This window comes from Saccopteryx bilineata, chromosome 2 (genome assembly GCF_036850765.1).
Source record: "Saccopteryx bilineata isolate mSacBil1 chromosome 2, mSacBil1_pri_phased_curated, whole genome shotgun sequence".
Taxonomy (NCBI): Eukaryota; Metazoa; Chordata; class Mammalia; order Chiroptera; family Emballonuridae; genus Saccopteryx; species Saccopteryx bilineata.
Window position 1 is genome coordinate 384,099,665 of NC_089491.1, and position 21,356 is coordinate 384,121,020.

General features: G+C 53.0%; 1 protein-coding gene across 3 annotated transcripts in view; it reads left to right on the forward strand.

Moving 5' to 3' along the window:
* Window positions 1-2,012: 2,012 nt before the first annotated feature.
* Window positions 2,013-21,356, forward strand: part of AKAP1 (A-kinase anchoring protein 1) — a 34,588-nt gene continuing 15,244 nt past the window's right edge. The window contains exon 1 of one of the 3 annotated variants that reach the window (XM_066264021.1): window positions 2,013-2,087. The gene's annotated coding sequence lies outside the window, so the exon portion shown is untranslated. Of the gene's footprint in view, window positions 2,088-2,164; window positions 2,328-2,887; window positions 3,037-21,356 lie in introns of those variants that run through there. The other 2 variants (XM_066264019.1, XM_066264020.1) reach the window with 2 other exon arrangements.

A 21,356-nucleotide genomic window follows, 5' to 3' on the forward strand; every position in this document is an offset into this window, starting at 1 on the left:
CAAAGCAGTCTCTTCCTACCCACTGCCATGACTCTTAGCTCAGGCCAGCACCATTTTTCATCTGAGACTACTGCAGCAGCCCCCCAACCGGCCTCCATGCTCCTGTGCTGGTCTTTCTCTAGTTCCTTCTTTCCACAGCAGCTACAGACCCCTTTTAAAAACAGAAATTAGAGCATGCCACTCTTTACTAAACCTTCCTGAATGACTTCCCATTTATTCACTAAACATATTTTTACTGGGTGCCTTCTATGTGCCATGATCTCAATACTGTCTCCCGTCATGAAATAAATGAAGTGCACAGTATGTAGATAGTGCTAAGTGCTATGAAGAAAAAATTAAGAAAGTGCAAAGGACAGGAAATTGTGCGTGTTTACAGTTTTAAATAGAGTCCAGCAAAGGGTTCACTGAGACTAAATAAGTGACCTTTGAGCAAAGGACTTGAGAGAGGTGAGAGAGTGACCTCTGCAGAATATTCCAGTTAGAGGGAATAGCAAGTGCAAAGGTCCTGAGGTAGAAGCATGCCTGGTTTTGGACTGAGCAGGGTAGAAAAAAATCCAGGCTTTACTAAGATGGGTTTTTGAATAAATGGTTTGTTTCCCCTTTCCCAGCGCTCTGCTGCCTGACTGTATTCCATCCAAACTGATGTCAGTTTACCAGATGTTCCCTATTTTTGCCTGTGTTGTTGCCTCTGCTGGAAAGACTCCCTAACTCTTATTCCCATATACAATTTGCAAGCCCAGCTCCTTCTCAACCAGTGGGTTTCAATTTAAATTTCACCTAAGTCCATTTCAAACCACAAGACCTAAAATAGGTCTCTTCTTTCTTGTTATTTTTCTATTTCAGTTTCCTATTTGTTCCGCATGGTACTGCTAATCAAACCCTGCACTTGGGATTCATATATATGAATTTATACTTAAAATTCAATAAATAATGGTATAATTGTCATGTAAAATTACCAGTGAAGAGTAAGCATTTCCCACAAGTAATAGTTCTTAGCATGTTCTCTCTATCTCTTTTTTTTTTTTTTTTTTTTTTGCAAGAGAAAGACAGGAAGGGAGAGAGATTAGAAGCATCAACTTGTAATTGTGACTTTAGCTGTTCATTGTCATACATGCCTTGACTGGGAGGCTCAAGCCGAGCCAGTGGTCCCTTGCTCAAGCCAGGAACCTTGGGCTCAAGCCAACAACCCTGGGCTTCAAGTCAGTGCCCTTTAGGACTCAAGCCAGCCAGCTACCACAGGGTCATGTCTATGATTCCATGCTCAAGCCCCCCACCTGGTACTCAAGCTGGTGAGCCTGAGCTTAAGCCAGATGAGCCCTGGGCTCCAGCCTGCAAGCCTGAGCCCAAGCCAGGGACCTCCTGTTTGGAATATGGGCCCTCAGTGTCCCAGGTCCATGCTCTATCCACTGCGACACCACTGGTAAGGCAGCATAATCTCTCTCTCTTTTTTTTTTTTTTAACTGGGTAAAGTCCCTGTGTCTTAAGACTGAGAGCAGGCCTGGGCAGCGGAACCCCACCCTGTAGATTTGTCAGGGGCAATTTTCCCGCCTTTCCTGGAGAAGTCGGTGACTCATGGTGACTATCTCTTGGCAGAAAATATTCCAAAACCCAAACCCATTTAGAGGAAAGTGTTTCACTTCGACATCCTTAAGTTGCAGAAAGTTGCATTTGAGTGGTGTCAGGTCCTCCCATCACGCAATGGAGCAATTATTAACGGTCACCTGCTTATGCATTACAAGGTAATGATGGTTACGGGGAACCAAGAAGAGCACAGCCCCTCACCGATTCCTCCGCCTTTCCTAGGGGTTCTCGGTGTGTGTGGGGGAGGACGTAGGCAGGCGCAACTGCCCCTCCGGACTACCCAGAGCCGAGGTAGGAGGAGAACTGCGAAGTCGCACAGGGTTCGGAAAAGTCCAGCCAGGCCCGTATCCCGCCCCGCCGAGATTACAGATCATCTCGCGAGAACTTGAGCAGGGCCCGTCTGCGGGTGGCAGCGGCGGGATGTTGGCTGAGCGCTCCAGACCGCGCCCGCTCTGGCGCAGCTGGGAGAGGCGCGGGCGGGAGCGGCCCGCGGCGCGCACGCGCAGGTGAGCGGGGAGCGAGCGGGGGCAAGAGGGCGGGGGGCGGGGCCTTGCGTTGCGCCGCGGGCACGTCGCTGCGCGTCCTCAGTATTTAATGTCTCAGTGTTCCAACGGCCTGGGCGAACACGTGGGGGAGCGGCCGGAGCGCAGCGCCGTGGGGCCGAGCCTCCGGGGCAGGGGCAGGGGCCGGGGCCGGGGGGCGGCGGCGGGCGAGGACTCCGTATCCCAGCGGTCGCCGAGGAGCTGGTATGTTGGGTCCGCTGGGGGCGGCTGGTCCGGGGACTACCTGCCGGGTGCAGAGGACGACGCCGTCGGGGTGATGGGGAGCCTAGGATGCAGGTGCGGTGTGCGACGCGCCCTCCAGGTGTCCTGGATGCCAGAGGCTCCGAACGCCGAGTGCGGACAGAGGGGCTCCCGCCCGCCGTCTGCTGTCAAGCAGGCCCTTCTTTCCCTTCCGTCGCCTGCGCGCCCCCTTATCTTCCAAGGTCTGGGTTGTCAGCCCGTCGGCCGCTGTTGACAGATCGCGTGTGCGTGGTTGGGGCAGGGCTCTGCAGCCAGGAGGTGTCCCCCACGCGCGTTACCACCCTCGGAGGTGGGGGGTGAGGACGCGATGTCCAGGCCACCCTTCTGCAGCCTAACTTTCCTGGAGCGCGCATACCCTCGCATGAAACAGAGCTGAGTGTCCCACCCAAGGTCGCCTAACCCACACGCGTTTACTTTTCAAAGGTCGTGTGTACCCAGTCTGAGCCCGGAGAGGCGGCGGCGGGGCGGGATCTGGGCATGGCCAGGTGCTCACAAGAGCGAGGAGGTGCCCCAAGGCCCGAGGACACCCCTTTCTCGCTCCTGAGACTTTGGCGTTGAATTGGTCACTTTAGGAACCTTACCCAACTTCTGGGCCCCTTTGGCTCGTCCTGGGTTGCACCCCTCCTAGGCCCGCGGTGGCAAACCCGAACAGGTAGCCCAGCCCCTGGGACTTCACTGTGCGAACCCGGGGAAGGGGTTTGTTTGCGGAACGGGGAGGATGGGCTGGCGGCCGGTTGTGATTGGATCCCTGTTTTGGGCGAGTTAGGGTCCCGTAGTCAGAAGCTTGGTGTCTTTCGAGAGGATTAGCATTTGCAACCCCTTACCGGGTGTCTTGTCCTGCCTGGTCTGCCCGCTGACTTCTTGCCCGGGGGCGCGTAGGTCACGTGTCGCGCTCCGCTGGCACCCTGCAACCTACCTGCTGGCGGTGTGGAGGGACCAAGCTAGTTTCGAGGATCCGGGGCTCAAGTGTGTTTGGAGAGGCTGTCTTGGACGCGTCGGCGCTGCCTTTCACCAGTACAACTCTTTTGTGGCCAAGGGTTCGGTCCCTCCCATTTCCCCTCCTAGGGAGGCATAGGGAAGAAAGGGAGCTGTTGGTGGTGGGCCGTGCAGAACCGACCCGGGACTGCGTGTAAGCCCTGGGCCTTTCGCGTTCTTCCTCTCCAGCGGGGATGCCCAGGTTGGCTGATGCCTTCCTTCCCCTCCGCCGCCGCCGCCGCTAACACAAACCCGGTGCACTTCGTTCCAGGTGTGAGTGGAGGCCTTTCTAGCCGCTCGGTAGCATGGGCAGAGCAATTAGATTAAACCAGCTGCCTCCCTTGCTGAAGTTCAGGCTACTCGGAGCTTAAATTTACCTCCTGTAGGGAAATCTCGGCTGCTGGACACCTGGTACAATTATAGTTGTTGATTTGCTACAATAACTACCTTTGTTGCAATTCCTGATGAACACTGCTTACAATAAGCTATTAATTCTGGGAAATGGTAACATTACAGTGCTATTGTAACTAAGTCCTTCCCAAATTATTTTGGGGAAAAAAACTATTTAGAAAGCAAAACTTGGACTCTTAGTAAGCACCACCCATCTTCTTTGCTCTTAAAGGTACAGAGCATTTTTTGAAATGAAAAGAGGGCAGCATGCATGGTATGGTCATATATCAGAGTCCTCGGTTCTTGGCCTTCAAGGGGTTCACCTGCTTATTTAAGACTTTCTGAGCACTGAAATTCTCAGATTGAATTGTCTCTAGGCCAGAGGAGGTCCTCTGGATCCTACAGGTATGCAAATCACTGAAGCTTCAGTGCCGACCTGGATTAAATAGGCTCTACTGTCATGAGTATTGTTAGGTGATGGCCTAGAATTTGCAGGTAACTGATCCTGTCCAAGCCTGTGAAGGAGACAGGTCTAATGGATTTGTGTCTTGCTGGAGCCCTCCCTGTGTGTGACTATCATTCCTCCTCCCAGCTGTATCTAGGAAATATAACATTCACACGTGGCCACTGCTGCAGGGGGACAGTGAAGGTGCCTGGTGAAGTGGCCTGCTCGGGTGCCAAGTGGATGTGTCTCTAGTGTAAGGTTGCTGAGCATCAGTATTTTGAAGCAATTTGTTTTGCTCTGCCTGGTAACCCAAATTATTGTCAGACTTTGGACCTGTGTACTAGCCATTGTTTGTGGGTGAAGGCTAGTTTTAGACTTTACAGTGTTTCTTCTCATCCTAAAGACAAGTTGAAATATTTGTGAGACCTAGCACTGTGTGTGATGGATGGTCAAGCATTGCTTTTTTAATTTATTTTTGTTTTTTAAAAAATGTTTTGTTGATTTTAGATAGGGAGAGAAACAAACATTGACTTGTTTCACTTATTTATGCATTGATTGGTTGATTCTTTTAAAATTTATTTATTGATTTTAGAGAGGAAGGGAAAGAGAGAGACAGAAATGTCAATCTGTTCTTGTATGTGTCCTGACCAGGGATCGAACCTGCATCCTTTGCATATACGGATGATGCTCCAACCAACTGAGCTCTCCAGCCGGGGCCATTGGTTGATTCTTGTGTGTGCCCTGACCGGGTATGGAACCCACAACCTTGGCATATTGGGACGATGGTCTAAGTAACTGAGCTACCTGGCCAGGGCTCAAGCATTGTTTTTATTCCTTCCTAAAGAATCTTTGAGACTGAGCTGGCAGGGTAGCTCAGTCAGTTATTGTCCCAATACGCCAAGGTTGTGTGTTCAATCCTGGGTCAGGGCACATGCAAGAATCAACCAATGGATGCATAAGTAAGTGGAACAACAAATTGATGTTTCTCCCTCTCTCTCTCCCCACTTTCCTCTCTAAATCAATAATCTCCGAGACAGACATTTTTTCTTTAATCACTTGAGTGATTTGAATTTTGTTAAAAGTACCCCCCCTCCCCCAAGCTTCTGGCCTGAGAACTTGGTTGGAAGGAATAGGAAAACAATTGGTTTCCCCACACTGCCAGCCAACCACCTGGCTCTAGGCTGCAACAAATAGGACTTGATTGATTGCTCATTTCAGGGCTTTGAGGAGGGGGCACTCCGTGTGACTGACAAGCTGGTGCCATCCTGCCCACTCTTTCCAGCCACTCCTTCCTAGTCTTCCCTCTGAGGCTGACACGAGGGTTCTCTACAGCTTGGTCTGTTGTGCTGTTGTGGGGAAGCTGCCAGTTGTGTGTACAAATGAATACCGTCAGCTTGTCAGTCTGAGGAGCATTCCTCTGCCCTGGGGAGGTGCTGAGTCCTGTGGGCCTCTTGTCCCATTTAAACCATGTTGTACTGTTTGAGTTGCTAATCTGTGTGGGATGTATTTTAATCCTATGTTTGCTTCCTACGGGGAGATCTGTTTCTTCCACATCTCTTTCTGGTGTCATGGTTCGCTCAGTTTCACCTTTATGATCAAGTACCCATCACTGGTGGCACTCCAGAGCAAACCTGCTGGCCCTGGTACCTAATTTTAAACCTGGGCGTGGGAAACACAATCTATGACAATGTTTTCAGTAGGACAGTGGCTGGAGCAGTAATTGGTGGGAATGAAGGAACTAAGATTTAGAGCAGGGGTCCCCAAACTACGGCCCGCGGGCCTCGTGCGGCCCCCTGAGGCCATTTATCCGGCCCCGCCGCACTTCTGGAAGGGCACCTCTTTCATTGGTGGTCAGTGAGAGGAGCATATTTCCCATTGAAATACTGGTCAGTTTGTTGATTTAAATTTACTTGTTCTTTATTTTAAATATTGTATTTATTTCAGTTTTGTCTTTTTACTTTAAAATAAGGTATGTGCAGTGTGCATAGGGATTTGTTCATAGTTTTTTTAGTAGTCTGCCCTCCAGTGGTCTGAGGCACAGTGAACTGGCCCCCTGTGAAAAAAGTTTGGGGACTCCTGATTTAGAGGATGCTTTTTTCTTGATGCTTGCTGTGCTAGGTGAGTTGTGAGCAAACACCTCTCTAATCCTTTAATCCCTTACACTTCTGAGTGCAGTTGTGGAGGGTGAAGCCGGAGGTCATTCTGGATTGTTTCAGTGGTGAACAGAAATACAAATTGAAAGGTAGAGAAACTAACTAGTGTGCGTTTGGACTTAACTGAGGCCCTCTGGAGGGTTTTTGTGAGGAGAACCAAGGCATAGTCAAATCCATGGGTTTGTCTCCTAATCTTTCTGTTGCTTTCTAAGCAGATTGTTGGAGTGAAGGCGTGTGCGTTATCACTGGGCATTCTGAGGGCTGGCTTTTAGTAATCAGTAGCTTTCAAGGTGTTCTATTCTGCCCTAGCTACGGGTATCATCTCAGTTGGTTAAAGCATCGTCCCAATATGTCAAGATTTTGGGTTCGATCCCAGGTCAGGGCACATACAAGAATCAACCAGTGAATGCATAAATAGGTGGAACAACAAGTTGATGTCTCTCTCTTTCTAAAATCAATAAACAAGAATTTTTTTTTTTAAAAGACGGCTTTGGGACCACTTAAAAAAAAAGGATGTCCTATTCCTTGGCTTTCCTTTCCTGCTACTAAATGGTCTTCGTTCTGTCCAGGTCCTCACCATTTGGATGCTTCTACAACTCGATTTGGTAATTTGCAACAGTCGGTAGTAAACATTCTGTCCCTATCTGTCAATACTGGCTGGCTGCCTTCACCCAAGTGGGTGTCACTGAGGCCCTTGCGCTTGGGATCAAAGCAGGGCCCCAGGTGAGTTCTGGAAGTCATGATTCACAGTGCTGCCCGTGATGCGGCTGGTTTTACCACTGGGTTCAGTGGGTGAGAGCGCTGGATTGGGGAGGGAGGGCTTGGCACAGGCTTCCGGGGTGGTGCCTGGATGTGGCATAAGGCAGGTCTGTTGGCCCTTTGGGGTGTCAGTTTCTTCAGCTGGTGAAAGGATTGGTCAACATCTAGGCGTTCAGATCTGTTAGTCTACAGTACCTGCGGGCTGTGGGAAGGGTTGAGTTGCCCGCAGGGCTGGTTGTGTATGGGAGGCTCAGATGCATGGCTCAGTGGATAGTACAGGTAAGACAAAATAAAACCCCAATCCACTGTGTCAGATGCATCTGAAGTTCTCTTCGCTCTAAGATGCTACTGTGCTAAAAAATTTTATTGAACATCTCTCTGTTCTCATCTCAATTGATCCTTAGGGGAGAGGGTCTAAGACTGCCTTGTCCTATAAGGTGACAACTAGTCATGTGTAGCTAGTTAAATGTAGGCTTTAAGCATATAATAGAATTTAAAACTTGGTTTCTTGGTGATATTAGTCACATTTCACGGGCTTAGTAGCCTCCTGCGGCCCGAAGCCGCGGTACCTACCGTACGGCGCAGGTCGGATCGGGTGCATCATCCCAGACTGCTACGCTGGTCTCCGTTCTTTGCCCAACTCTAAAAGCTAAAGCATCATGTGTTTGGGTTCATCTTTCATAGTGCGCACACCAGGCAGCATTGGTGACAAATTATCAGCTCTCTCTGCATGGCATGTTAAGAAGCTGGGTGTAGTCTATGTGGTTGGAGGGAGTGGTCAATTGTGAAACAGTTTAAAGAGTGTAGCGAGGGATCTGGGAATGGGAGCATGGAGCAGGGTCAGGCGCTAAGCCCTTGCAAGCCGTTTTGGTTTGAGAGCCTGTTTATTGTCATAAAGGGCCTCCCTGTGCTGACTGTCCTTGGTCTTCACGTGTCAGCTGGCAGGATCCCGGTGTGGGCCCTCTGCTAAACAGTTTGCAGAAACCTTACAAGTCTCGTTTTCATTCACTCCTTCAGTCCTTCTCTGTTAGGACGCCTGGTTTTCCAGAAGGTGCTGGGGAGAGTTGCCCCGCAGTAGGGATCTTATAGTGTCCACATGCGGCTAGCTCTGGGGGGTGGGCTTTATCTCCAGGTGCCGCCCCTCCTCTAGTCCTGGGCGGGCTTAGTTTGAACCTTGCTAGACTGACCTTTGGCATATAATGTGAGAGCTTTCTTTTCTTGGAGCCCGACAGCATAAGATGAATAACGAACACTTACTAAGCACTTAGCTGGCATTTTAAGAGGCTTTTTCCTAAACTGTTCCCCTTTATTCTCTCTCAGCCCTGTGAGGTTAGGTATTTGCACTTTGTGTGTGAGGAAACTGAGGCCCCGAGGAAGGTATGCGGGCCCCAGGATGCAGGGCCGGATGGGTGTTGGACCTGGATCAGAGTTCTAGATCTCTAGCTCCACGCTTAGAGGTTCTGTCTCAATTACTGCCCCGTTAACCCTCCAACCTCACCCAGAAAACGAAACCAGGTTTTTAAAAGATTTATCCCACACGCTGAGTCGGACTGTTAGGTGGTTTGAGTCATTTCAGCCACAGTGCAGCCCTGGGATGGAGGTAGTTGTAGCCCATCTTACAGAACATTTTCATTTGACAGGAAACCGAAGTTCAGGATCCTACTTCTTACTGCTCTTGTCTTTCCAAAGCCGTGCGGTATTGGAATTAGGCAACCACCTGGTGCGGTTGCGCTGCACCAATAATGATGGTGACTGAGAAAGCCTTGTAGCCTGGAGCTGTGCCCGAGGGCCTGGAAACCCCGCAGAAGACTTTGCTCTAGCTCCTGGCGCGTGGTTGAGAAGACAACCTTGAAGTCACACATTCCCTGGCTAATAATAATGTGGTCTGTCAGACCACACATGGAGGTCACGGGACCGTCGCCTGGCCTCAGCGGGTCATTGCCTGGCAGTAGCAGCTTGGGCCCGGCTGGAGGAGGTAGCAGGGTTTGTTCAAGCCCAGTGCTCGGCCCCACACTCATGGCCACTCCCACCCCCTTCTCCGGCCCTGGTCGGGGACGACCGATCTGAAGGCCAGCTCAGTCTTCTGTAAGCCTTCTTGCTGCCCCTTCCTGTCCTTCCAAAGAGAAGGGAGCTGGAGGGACTGGCCCTGCGCTGTCTTGGAAGGAGGCCTGCGCTCTGCCTGGCCCTGAGCTCTGTCTGTGCTGAGAGCTCCTCCTGGCTTTGTCCTCTGACTCTGGGAGGCCCACCTGGCCAAGCGGGTGCTGTCATGCTATTTTTGGCAGCTGGTATCCTTTCCGAGGGCCAAGTGCACGCGGCCTCAGTGCACAGGGCAGGTCCCGAGGCCGAAGCTGCCGCTGCTCTCCAGTGGGGGCAGCGGGGAGGGGGCGTAGAACAAAGCCCCCCTGGGAGCCCTCATGGCGTGGTGGTGGGTGAGGTAGCTGCCTAAGGGGGCCGGGCTGGCTGCCTCTTCTGCTCTGAATCTGTGGCGGGGTCCCAGCCTGCTTCCTGGGCCAGGCAGGCATGTGGCTGAGGCAGCCCAGTGAGCCAGGGACTCAGGACTGCTGTCCTGAGGAGTGACAACCCCTGCGGCCCCAGCATCCAATTTCTCAGGAAATCACACAAGCCCATTTTCATGAAGTCACCCAGCCCAAGGGCAGGCCGCCGAATGGGCACTAACCCTGAAACTGGCTCTGCTGGCGCCTGAGCGCTGGTGTCCTCGCTGGTGTCCCCGGCTCACACGCAGAGGAGGGGAAGCGTGTCCCTCAGGAGGAATTCTCTCAGGGGAGCCCAGAAGGAGGAGGGTGAAGGGATGTGAAAAAGGACTTTGACAGCCCTGGCCGGGTAGCTCAGTTGGTTGGAACGCAGTCCCGATACATCAAGGTTGCGGGTTCAATCCCCAGCCAGGGTGCATATGAGAATCAGCCAGTGAATGCATAAATCAGTGGAACAATAAAGTAATTTCTCTCTTTCCCTCTCAAATCAATAAATTAAAACAATTTTTTTTAAATAAAAAGGAGTTTGACAAACGAGTTTGTCCCACCCTGCCACCCTTCCTTCCCGCCCTCGGCTTCGGCCCCTCCTCCTCTCTAACGGGGAGCTGCCAACTCCGGCCCATCTATCTGTTTCTGATTAAGAAAGCTTCGAGCCATATAAGGCCCTCTGTTGCCTATGGTTTATGTTGGCCAGAGAGCGAGGTTGTTTTTGCAAAATGTATTTCAAAGAAGTGGTGAGGGCTGAGCGTGTGTGTGTCTGTCCCCGTCCCCAGCTGCTCCACGCTCCCCCATCAAGGGGCTTCATCCCAACGCATCTGCTGAGAACCTGAAGTGGAAAGTGTCCTGTTCACTCGCCGGTGTGCACCTGCCCTGTGCCAGCAGCCACCAAGGCACCATTTCTGGAACAGATTTGGGAATGAGCCTCTGATCGTTAGGTTAGAAACGAGAGTCCCTTGGCTGCTGGTGCGAGTGGTTGCTGTCTCTGGAGGAAGTCTGGAGATGCGGCCGTCCTGGGTTCCAGGCCTTCAGCGCCACGCTCCCTGGTGAGCCCGGGCACCGCGTCTCTGGCAGCAGCAGCCCTCAACCTCATCCTCATCTCTTTTCTTGTGGCCTCTTGAGTCAGCCAGGCTTGTTCCTGCCTCAGGGCTTTGGCACGTGCTCTCCCTGCCTGGAAGTCTCTCCCCTGTCCTTCCCTGTTCTCCCGGATGTTGGCATGGCTGTCCCCGGCTGTTCCAGCTAGCTGCCACCTCTTCCGAGAGGCATTCCCTGACCTTCCCCATCCCCGTCCTCTCTTTATCCAGCCTTTTCCCGCCTGGGCTCCCCCTCTGAGCCAGGGTGCAGATGAACCATCCTAGATGCCCAGGAGCATGGCTCATTCATCACATGCAAGGGCTGCCTAGGCCTCCTTCTCCAAAGCAGTTAGAGGCTGCAGGTTTATTACTCGAATCTTTGAAGTATCTTTGAAATCTGAAACGTGACTCCAACCTACCCCTCCACCTTCGCTTCCTGAGGGCCTTTGCATCTCCATCAGAACCTGGCTCACAGTGGGTACTTGGATCTTTATTAAGTGACTAGCCCAAGGGGGTCCTGTTACCTGCTGCTGGCTAGACCTCAGCCAGGTGGAAGCCAGATACCTCTGCTCTGAAGGCTGAATAATCACGTTCTCTCTGTGATCGTTACTGTTGTCCACAGGGCAGGTGGTGGGGCATTGTCTCTGAAGCAAAATTAGCTTCAGTTATTATGGGAAAGTAAAACACTATATAGATGAGATGACATAAATATTTTGATGGCTAAAGAAACATAAAGCTGTATGGTAATAGAACACCTGTTGCTACGTAAGAATATATGAATTTCTTACCCCAGTGTTGCTTGTAGGAAGTTCTGACTTGACTGTGCACAGGTGTGCAGGAACAGCATTGTCCTGAGTGCTGTCACCTGTCCTGTCCTCGGCCGGGGCAGCTGCTCTCACTCTTCTACTCGTCCTTGCCTTTGATTTCTAAATAGTGTACTTCCTTCTTTCTCTCTTTCCATCTTCCTTTTTATGGTCTGATTTGCTTTTCTACTCTGGAAGATAAGGACTTGGCTTATTCTTACACTTTTTTCTTTAAAGATTTTATTTATTGATTTTTTTTTTAAGAGGAGAGAGAAAGATAGGGGGATAGGAGGGGAGGAGAAACGGAAAACATCAACTCATAGTTGCTTCTCGTCTGTGCCTTGACTGCGAGAGCCTGGGGCCTTGAACCAGCAACCTCAGCGTTCCAGGTCGATGCTTTATCCACTGTGCCACCGCAGGTCAGGCGTTATTCCTACACTTTTTCTTCCCTCATCAGTGTAGAGGCAGGATATGTTGTGATAAGTACCGCTCATAGCTGTAAAGTTCTTAGTTTTCTGTATTTCCTTTCTTTCCTTTCTGCCCCTCCTCTCCCCGCTTCCCTTCTCTCCTCGTGTCCTTTCACTCAGTTTTCTCTGTCGCTCCCATCGGTCCTCTGACTCCCTGGGCCTCAGCCATGGCCATCGAGCTCCGCTCATAGTGCTTGAGCTCACCAGGTACTAAGCAGCTCCTGGGATGCACCGTGCCCGTGCCTGTACCCCTCACCCTGGGGATCCCTTCTCTCGTACTGCTGCCTGGGTTGGTGCACACTCCTGTAGAGATTTATTTCCTTGTTTTGCTGGTGCCCATCTTCTAGGAGCTTCCTGAGAAAGTGTGCAAGGGTGGGTAGCCAACCAGGAGCGCGCTGATGCATGCACAAGGACAAGCCCTTTGAAGGCACGGGTCGGGAGTGGCGGAGCCAGGAGGGTTGGTGGGAGGTGGCACGGACAGCTAGGCTGCTGGAGCCCTTGTAGCACGCCAGCAGGTCTGGCTTCACTTTATGGAGTTGACTTGCGAAAGGATCTGGATTTGGGCACCAGGTAGTGGCGAAATGGTACTGGATGAAAGTCTGCAGGCGGAATGGGACCGCCCAGCGCCCCTGGCCCACGTGCTGCCTTCTGGCTGCGGCCCTCCCGGCACCCACTCTGGGCACGAGCACGTTCTGGTCTGGGGAAGCTGGCGGCCCGCTTCATGTTTGTCCCCCACCGGAGCCAGGACACTTGCCTGACTCCTGGACCAAACTTGTCACTTGGTCAGTGATAGAGGGTGGCAGTGATGGGCCTACTAGAGAAGAAGTCATTGGTGGTTTTTTTTGCCCCAAAAAGACTTGCAAGCGCCTCACCGGTTGTGGTGTGTGAGTCGTCTCTGCCCCACTGAGCTCTGTGGCCTCACCGGTTGTGGTTGTGAGTCGTCTCTGCCCCACTGAGCTCTGTGGCCTCACCGGTTGTGGTTTGTGTGAGTCGTCTCTGTCCCACTGAGCTCTGTGGCCTCACCGGTTGTGGTTTGTGTGAGTCGTCTCTGTCCCACTGAGCTCGGTGGCCTCACCGGTTGTGGTTGTGAGTCGTCTCTGTCCCACTGAGCTCTGTGGCCTCACCGGTTGTGGTTTGTGTGAGTCGTCTCTGTCCCACTGAGCTCTGTGGTCTCACCGGTTGTGGTTGTGAGTCGTCTCTGCCCCACTGAGCTCTGTGGCCTCACCGGTTGTGGTTGTGAGTCGTCTCTGTCCCACTGAGCTCTGTGGCCTCACCGGTTGTGGTTTGTGTGAGTCGTCTCTGTCCCACTGAGCTCTGTGGCCTCACCGGTTGTGGTGTGTGAGTCGTCTCTGCCCCACTGAGCTCGGTGGCCTCACCGGTTGTGGTTGTGAGTCGTCTCTGTCCCACTGAGCTCTGTGGCCTCACCGGTTGTGGTTGTGAGTCGTCTCTGCCCCACTGAGCTCTGTGGTCTCACCGGTTGTGGTTGTGAGTCGTCTCTGTCCCACTGAGCTCTGTGGCCTCACCGGTTGTGGTTGTGAGTCGTCTCTGCCCCACTGAGCTCTGTGGCCTCACCGGTTGTGGTTGTGAGTCGTCTCTGCCCCACTGAGCTCTGTGGCCTCACCGGTTGTGGTTGTGAGTCGTCTCTGTCCCACTGAGCTCGGTGGCCTCACCGGTTGTGGTTGTGAGTCGTCTCTGTCCCACTGAGCTCTGTGGCCTCACCGGTTGTGGTTGTGAGTCGTCTCTGTCCCACTGAGCTCGGTGGCCTCACCGGTTGTGGTTTGTGTGAGTCGTCTCTGTCCCACTGAGCTCTGTGGCCTCACCGGTTGTGGTGTGTGAGTCGTCTCTGCCCCACTGAGCTCGGTGGCCTCACCGGTTGTGGTTGTGAGTCGTCTCTGTCCCACTGAGCTCTGTGGCCTCACCGGTTGTGGTTGTGAGTCGTCTCTGCCCCACTGAGCTCTGTGGTCTCACCGGTTGTGGTTGTGAGTCGTCTCTGTCCCACTGAGCTCTGTGGCCTCACCGGTTGTGGTTGTGAGTCGTCTCTGCCCCACTGAGCTCTGTGGCCTCACCGGTTGTGGTTGTGAGTCGTCTCTGCCCCACTGAGCTCTGTGGCCTCACCGGTTGTGGTTGTGAGTCGTCTCTGCCCCACTGAGCTCTGTGGCCTCACCGGTTGTGGTTGTGAGTCGTCTCTGTCCCACTGAGCTCGGTGGCCTCACCGGTTGTGGTTGTGAGTCGTCTCTGTCCCACTGAGCTCTGTGGCCTCACCGGTTGTGGTTGTGAGTCGTCTCTGTCCCACTGAGCTCGGTGGCCTCACCGGTTGTGGTTTGTGTGAGTCGTCTCTGTCCCACTGAGCTCTGTGGCCTCACCGGTTGTGGTTGTGAGTCGTCTCTGTCCCACTGAGCTCTGTGGCCTCACCGGTTGTGGTTTGTGTGAGTCGTCTCTGTCCCACTGAGCTCTGTGGTCTCACCGGTTGTGGTTGTGAGTCGTCTCTGTCCCACTGAGCTCTGTGGCCTCACCGGTTGTGGTTTGTGTGAGTCGTCTCTGCCCCACTGAGCTCGGTGGCCTCACCGGTTGTGGTTTGTGTGAGTCGTCTCTGCCCCACTGAGCTCGGTGGCCTCACCGGTTGTGGTTTGTGTGAGTCGTCTCTGCCCCACTGAGCTCGGTGGCCTCACCGGTTGTGGTTTGTGTGAGTCGTCTCTGCCCCACTGAGCTCGGTGGCCTCACCGGTTGTGGTTTGTGTGAGTCGTCTCTGCCCCACTGAGCTCTGTGGCCTCACCGGTTGTGGTTGTGAGTTGTCTCTGTCCCACTGAGCTCTGTGGCCTCACCGGTTGTGGTTGTGAGTCGTCTCTGCCCCACTGAGCTCTGTGGCCTCACCGGTTGTGGTTTGTGTGAGTCGTCTCTGTCCCACTGAGCTCTGTGGCCTCACCGGTTGTGGTTGTGAGTCGTCTCTGTCCCACTGAGCTCTGTGGCCTCACCGGTTGTGGTTTGTGTGAGTTGTCTCTGTCCCACTGAGCTCTGTGGCCTCACCGGTTGTGGTTGTGAGTTGTCTCTGTCCCACTGAGCTCGGTGGCCTCACCGGTTGTGGTTGTGAGTCGTCTCTGCCCCACTGAGCTCTGTGGCCTCACCGGTTGTGGTTTGTGTGAGTCGTCTCTGCCCCACTGAGCTCTGTGGCCTCACCGGTTGTGGTTTGTGTGAGTCGTCTCTGTCCCACTGAGCTCTGTGGCCTCACCGGTTGTGGTTGTGAGTCGTCTCTGCCCCACTGAGCTCGGTGGCCTCACCGGTTGTGGTGTGTGAGTCGTCTCTGTCCCACTGAGCTCTGTGGCCTCACCGGTTGTGGTTTGTGTGAGTCGTCTCTGCCCCACTGAGCTCGGTGGCCTGTAGGTACCAGGACATGTTTGGAGAATAGAAGCAACCTCTGTATGCCTTTGTGGGATTTCTGAGCTGGTTGTAGTACACGGTTTGCCATAGAGAAAATCCGTGTCTGCCTCTTTGCTTTGACCCTGAGATGGCGCTGTGACAGGTCTTTGTCTCACAACATTGTTTCTGATTCCTTTTGAAGGCATTTGTCATCTTTATTAGCTTTCATTATTTATTTATTTATTTATTAAAGTTTGTATTTATTGATTTTATAGAGAGAGAGAGAAAGGGTGTTACTTCTGGTATGTGCCTTGGCTAGGCAAGCCTGGGGATTTGAACTGGTGACCTCAGCATTCCAGGTCGATGCTGTATCCACTGTGCCACCACTGGCATGGTTATTAGCTTTTCTTCTTTTCTTTTACACAGAGAGACAGAAAGGGAGAGAGATGAGAAGCATCAACTCGCAGTTGTGGCACTTTAGTTGTTCACTGATTGCTTCTCATACGTGCCCTGACCAGGGGGCTCCCTTTGCTCAAGCTGGTGACCTTGGGCTCAAGCTGACGACTTTGGAGTTTTTAACCTGGGACCTGAGACCCCAGGTCGATGCTCTATCCACTGCATCACCACTGGTCAGGCGTCTTATTAGCTTTTAAATAAGCTTGTTGTCTGATCACAACTTGATACCTTTGGGGCAGTCTTGTGTAGTGCCCGTGGTCAGGGCAGGCACTCTGCGTACCCAGGAACACTTTGCTGGTACCTGCTTCATCACCACAGGCATTACAAGACTTTAAACCACTCCCCTGCCTCCCGAGTAAGGCAATGGGAGCCCTTTGTAGGAGGCACTGGGTTTTTATTCTTTATCGTTTGGAGCCTGCCCTGAGTGGTCAGCAGAGCCGGGGGGGACACTGCTCCATTCCTACTTGTGTGGTTTCTTCTTTTATCTATTTTTCCAAACTGGGAGTTTAATGTTTAATTGAACTGGAGAAGAGCTCTTAATTTGAAACTATGTCCAGAAAAGGGATTTTCGCTTCTGCCTCGACTTCCCTGGAGCTCCTGGTGCAGAGCCCCGGTGTCCACTCTGGCTGGAGCAGGCTCTACCGGGTAGGCATGCCACCCAGACGTGGGGTGCAGCCGCAGGCCCCGCGGAGCAGACCGGGAGGTGTTCTGGGACTCAGACCCAGTGACTGACCCGCGCTGTGGGGCCGTCACAATGGAGGGTGTGGAGGCAGCCCTGGGGCCCCACTGTGAGCTAAGTGGGGATCTTCAGGGTGCCCACATGAACACAGCTCGGTCAGGCCCCCAAAGGGTGAAGGGAACAGCCCTGTGAACACCGGGACTGGGCTGAGACCAACACGCCTGAGGCATGGCTGCCGCGTGCAGAGCCCAGGCCCCCGCCATGCAGCTGAGGGTGAGTGGCCCAGCCCGGAGGGGGAGGGGCTGGCTCTCTCCGCATTATCCTGCTGTTTCCTTCAGGTCTTCTGGGAACACCCCCTAGAACTGCTGTCCACTAGGCAGCCACCAGCTGTATGTGGCTATTTAAGTTAAATTAATGTTAAATGTGATTTAGTTTTTAAAAAGATTTTATTCATTTAAGAGAGGAGAGAGAGAGAGAGAAGGGGGAGGAGCAGGAAGCATCAACTCCCATATGTGCCTTGACCAGGTAAGCCCAGGGTTTTGAACCGGCGACCTCAGTGTTCTGTACATTAAATGTATTATAATTTAAAATTCAGTTCCTCAGTCACACTGGTCACATTTCAAGTGCTCAGGAGCCCCCTGTGACTAAGTGGTTGCCAGTTGGGGATCAAGAAGGCCTTTGCCTCTCATGACCTGCTCTGCTTGGCCGAGTTGCCGCTGCCGTTGCCTTGACCGTGAAGGTCAAGCTCCCGTGTCTGGCCCGCTGCCAGCCCCTCAGACTCTGCTATGGGACCTGTGCTGATCCGCTTGGAGGCCGACTGCCCCGCCCCCCAGGAGACACTGGGTTGAGAACCTTAACTGATGTCATTAACCCACCATGGCAAGCTGAGGACATCCTGGCCGTCTTGGAGACAGGCTTCGTTGGGTTATTTCTGCCTGTTCTGACACCAGGCGCAGCTTGGTGCTGGGACGCACCCATGAGATGAGACGTGCCAACTCTTCCATCTGCAGTGGGAGCTTCCGGGGTACAGAAGCTTTTTCTTGCTGCAACTTAAATGCATTTGAATGTATGTGCGTGTCCTCAACCTGATGAGGAATTGGGTTGCTGCAGCCTGGACGAACCGAGAGGCGCTCTGGTCGTCTTCCTCAGCGAACTCGGGGCTAGGGGGGTGGGGGTTGCCGGGGAAGAGGCAGGGAGGGGCCTGGCCTGGCGCGCAGCTGCTCTTATTCTCTGAATGCAGTGGCAGCAGGTGTTGGGCTCTACCTTCTGGATCATTCCCTGTCCTAGGAAGACCCGCCTTCTAGCTGCCCCTGCTCCCGGCTAGGACTTGAGGTGCTGGGCCTTCTAGACATGAATGAAGTGCCTTGAGCCTCCTTCTGTCGGTGAACAGATAACCCTGGAACGATGGGAGAAATGTTCAAATTCAACTAGCCAGGGTTGGCAGAAAGTATTAGTGACTGTATTTCCCATACGCACGACTGTAACCCTCCTTCTGCCCGCCCTGTACAGAGTCTGTTGGGGGCGCAGGGGGAGTGCTTCCCGGCCCGCCCTGTACAGAGTCTGTTGGGGGCGCAGGGGGGTGGCTTCCCGGCCAGACCCGAGCCCAGCCGGACCTGCGGGGCTCTTGGCACCCACGCTCTTGTTTGTATGAAGGACTTTCCCACCACTTAATGACTTGCAGCTCTTTCCACAGTAACTGCAGCCAAATAGGCTGAGTCACTGGACCAGCACTCTTTGTCCCGTGCCCAGAGATTTGTTTTCTGGTTTAGCGGAAGACCCTAGATTGCCGTGCCTGGGCTGGTTGCCGAGGCTGGGAGGGAAGCAGTTACTTCTCCAGAGGTGAGCTGTTCGGAGAGGCTGCGGGCTCCTCTGGGGGAGGGAGGGCTCTGTCAGACCTGGAGTGATGAGGTGGGCGCTAAGGTCTCGCGGGGCTGTGACATGTGCCTGTCAGCTCTGTGTGACCATCGGGCCCCCAGCCAGCGTGTGTCTACCCGCGGGTAAATGGAGCTGCTAAAAATAAGCAGCTACTTCATGCCAACAGATTCAAAATAGCCGTGCCTCCTCCCAGCAGCCCTGAGCTGGGACTCTGCCTCCTTTCCCTGCTGGGGACAGGCCGGCCTGAGGGGCCCGGGCCTCAGCAGTGGCGATGGGGGCGGCGCCTTCAGTTAGCTTGTGTGTGTGATGGCTTTTAGACCCACATTGTTAAAGCCATTTATGTTTTGAGAGGTTCAGGTTAACTAAGGCGGGGCAGAGAGCAACTCCAGAGTGCTGGGGGTGGGAGGTAGCAGAGAGCCCTGGGAGGCGGAAGTGTGGCGTGCACGGGGGAAGGTGGCCCTGGCTGGGGACCCAGGCAGACCGGTATGTCCTACCCACCAGTTCAGGCCTAGAAGTCCGCAGAGCGTGGGGAAGTGGCCTCTTAGGCACCCCCTTCGTAGACAGCCTGTTTGACCGAGGCGAGACTAGGCTGGACTCCAGGAATGAAGGGCTGAGGAAGTGGGCTTGGTCACTGGTCATCAGAGCTTCTGTGGGTCTCTGAGACCCAGCTGGGCTCTCGTGGCCTGTGGGCGGGGTGGCTGCTGATTCCTGGGACTCGTGGCTCTTTTTAGTGTTTGGTGGAGAAGGCTCATATCTAATCAAATTCCCTGCCAGCAAGGAAGAAAATAAACCATTTCATCCTCCTCCTGTCTCCGGGCCTCATGCCTCTTATCTCAAGTGCCTAGAGCACCTCATTTGCATCCAGGACAGGCTGTCCCCAGAGGCCACTGGAGAGGAGGGCTTTGCCTGAGGAATGGTGGCACCTGGCTTCTGGTTTCTCAGCTCCAGTGCAGTGTGTGCATGGTGGGCACTGGGACCCAGGTGGGACATAGCATTCTGTGGGCTGGGTGACTTGTCAGGTTACCAGTATTAAATGCCTCCTAAGAGACCCGCCTGTCACAACAACAGGGGCCTCTGGCCTGGAAATGGTGCCGAGTGTCTGAAGGTGTAATTATTAGCAGGGTAGCCACAGCCGCGATAGTGGCTCTGGGGTCTGAGGGCCACAGGCTCTGGGAAGAAGCCGGTCTGGGAAGGTCAGGTGTGTGTGGGGGTAGCGGTGTCTCTGAGCGACCGAGTGGCCAGAGCTGGCTCAGGGAGTCCGTGCAGGGGCCCCGGGCAGCGGTTCTGGGCTCAGTGTGCACTGGGCTGGGAGCAGGACAGATGAAGTGGGGGGAGGTCAGTGACGGTTTGGGTTGCAGTGTGGATCTGGATCTCCTGAGGACCAAAGCCAGTCTGAAATGTACATGTGAGTGCTGGGCGTCTGCGTATAGCCAGTTTCTGCAACCTCCAGCAGTGGTAGGATCAACTGCTGGACCCCTGGATCAACTTTTACTTCTAAAGTTAGGGGGGTCCCAGTGGTTTGAGAGGAAATTTCAGTCTCGAGTAGCTACTCCCCCCTTACACATGCACATACACGTACGCACACACAAACACACACCACCCTTTCACCCCAAGTTGAGTTGGTGGCCTTGGGCTCTTGGTGTGTAAAATGGGAGACTGCCCCCTGTGGGCTGTTAAGGCAGGGGGTTCTTTTTCTTCCTCTTAATCCCGTTCCATTTCATGTTTTTCCTGAGATCAGAGAATTTCTAGAATACTATGGGAATCACAGTACACCCTGCTGAAATAGGATTGTTCACGAGGTATCAGAACTAAGTTTACTGACCAGGAGAAAGCCTGAGTTCAGACCCAGCCCACTTCTGCTGCTGTGGGCTGTTGGGTGGGACTTGGTCTCCTGACAACAGGCTGTCTCCCCAAGCTACCTTATCCTGAGAGCACCCTTCCCCATAGCCTCTTTTCAGTCTCATATTTTAGTTATAGGTATGGGAAAGGCATTGAGCACAAAACAGATCCTACCCCATAATCTACCACTTTTCTGGGTGTGTGCAAGTGGTTTAGAACAGCGATTCTCCACCTAGACTGCCTGTTGGAGTCGTCTCGGCTAACAAACTTGATGCCTGGATCTCACCTTTGGAGATACTGGTTTGATTTGGGTACTGTCTTGGGATTTTTAAAAGCATCCCAAGTGGTGCTAATGTGCAGCCAGGTTGGAAAACCTCCTAGAGAAACTATAAAAAAAATCTCTCCCCAAAAGTAGTAAGGAAGACTGCCCGTCCTTGATAGGACCCCAGTGTTCTCAGGGTCATGTGGATGCAGACCTCACATGGGGTCTGCAGCTTCCATTTCCTGCGTCACAGTGGCTTCTCTGACATGATTGGTCCGTGGGTTCTACAGTGTATCTAGCAGCGATTCCTTTACATTTTGTTTTGCATGATAACTCAGTGAGCATTCTTATATAGATTTATGCAGAGCTTTATTAATTTTTTGTGTGACAGAGACAGAGAGAGGGACAGATATGGACAGACAGACAGGAAAGGAGAGAGATGAGAAGCATCAATTCATTGCGGCTCCTTACTTGTTCATTGATTGCTTTCTCATATGTGCCCTGACCAGGGAGCTACAGCACAGCAAGTGACCCCTTGCTCGAGCCAGCGACCTTGGGCTCAAGCTGGTGAGCCTTGCTCAAACCAGACGAGCTGATGCTCAAGCTGGTGACTTCGGAGTCTTGAACCTGGGTCCTCTGCATCCCAGTCCGATGCTCTATCCACTGTGCCACCGCCTGGTCAGGCTAATTTTTTTTATTTAAGATTCCAGGTGTGGGATTTTTGGGGTCCTAGGGCATGGTCACAAAGTTTTAAGAGCAGCACAAACTTCCCCTTTCCTTAGCCTGTCCTTAGCCTCACAGATCCACTAATTAGCAGATTCCAGGTTTAATGTGGAGAACGGAGTCCTGTGTCCTAGGCTGGATAACCTTGACTTCTTTAACCCTTTAAGATGGGAATACATTCCAAACCAGGTGTGCTGATTAGGTGATGCCAGTACCTGGTGAGGGCTCCT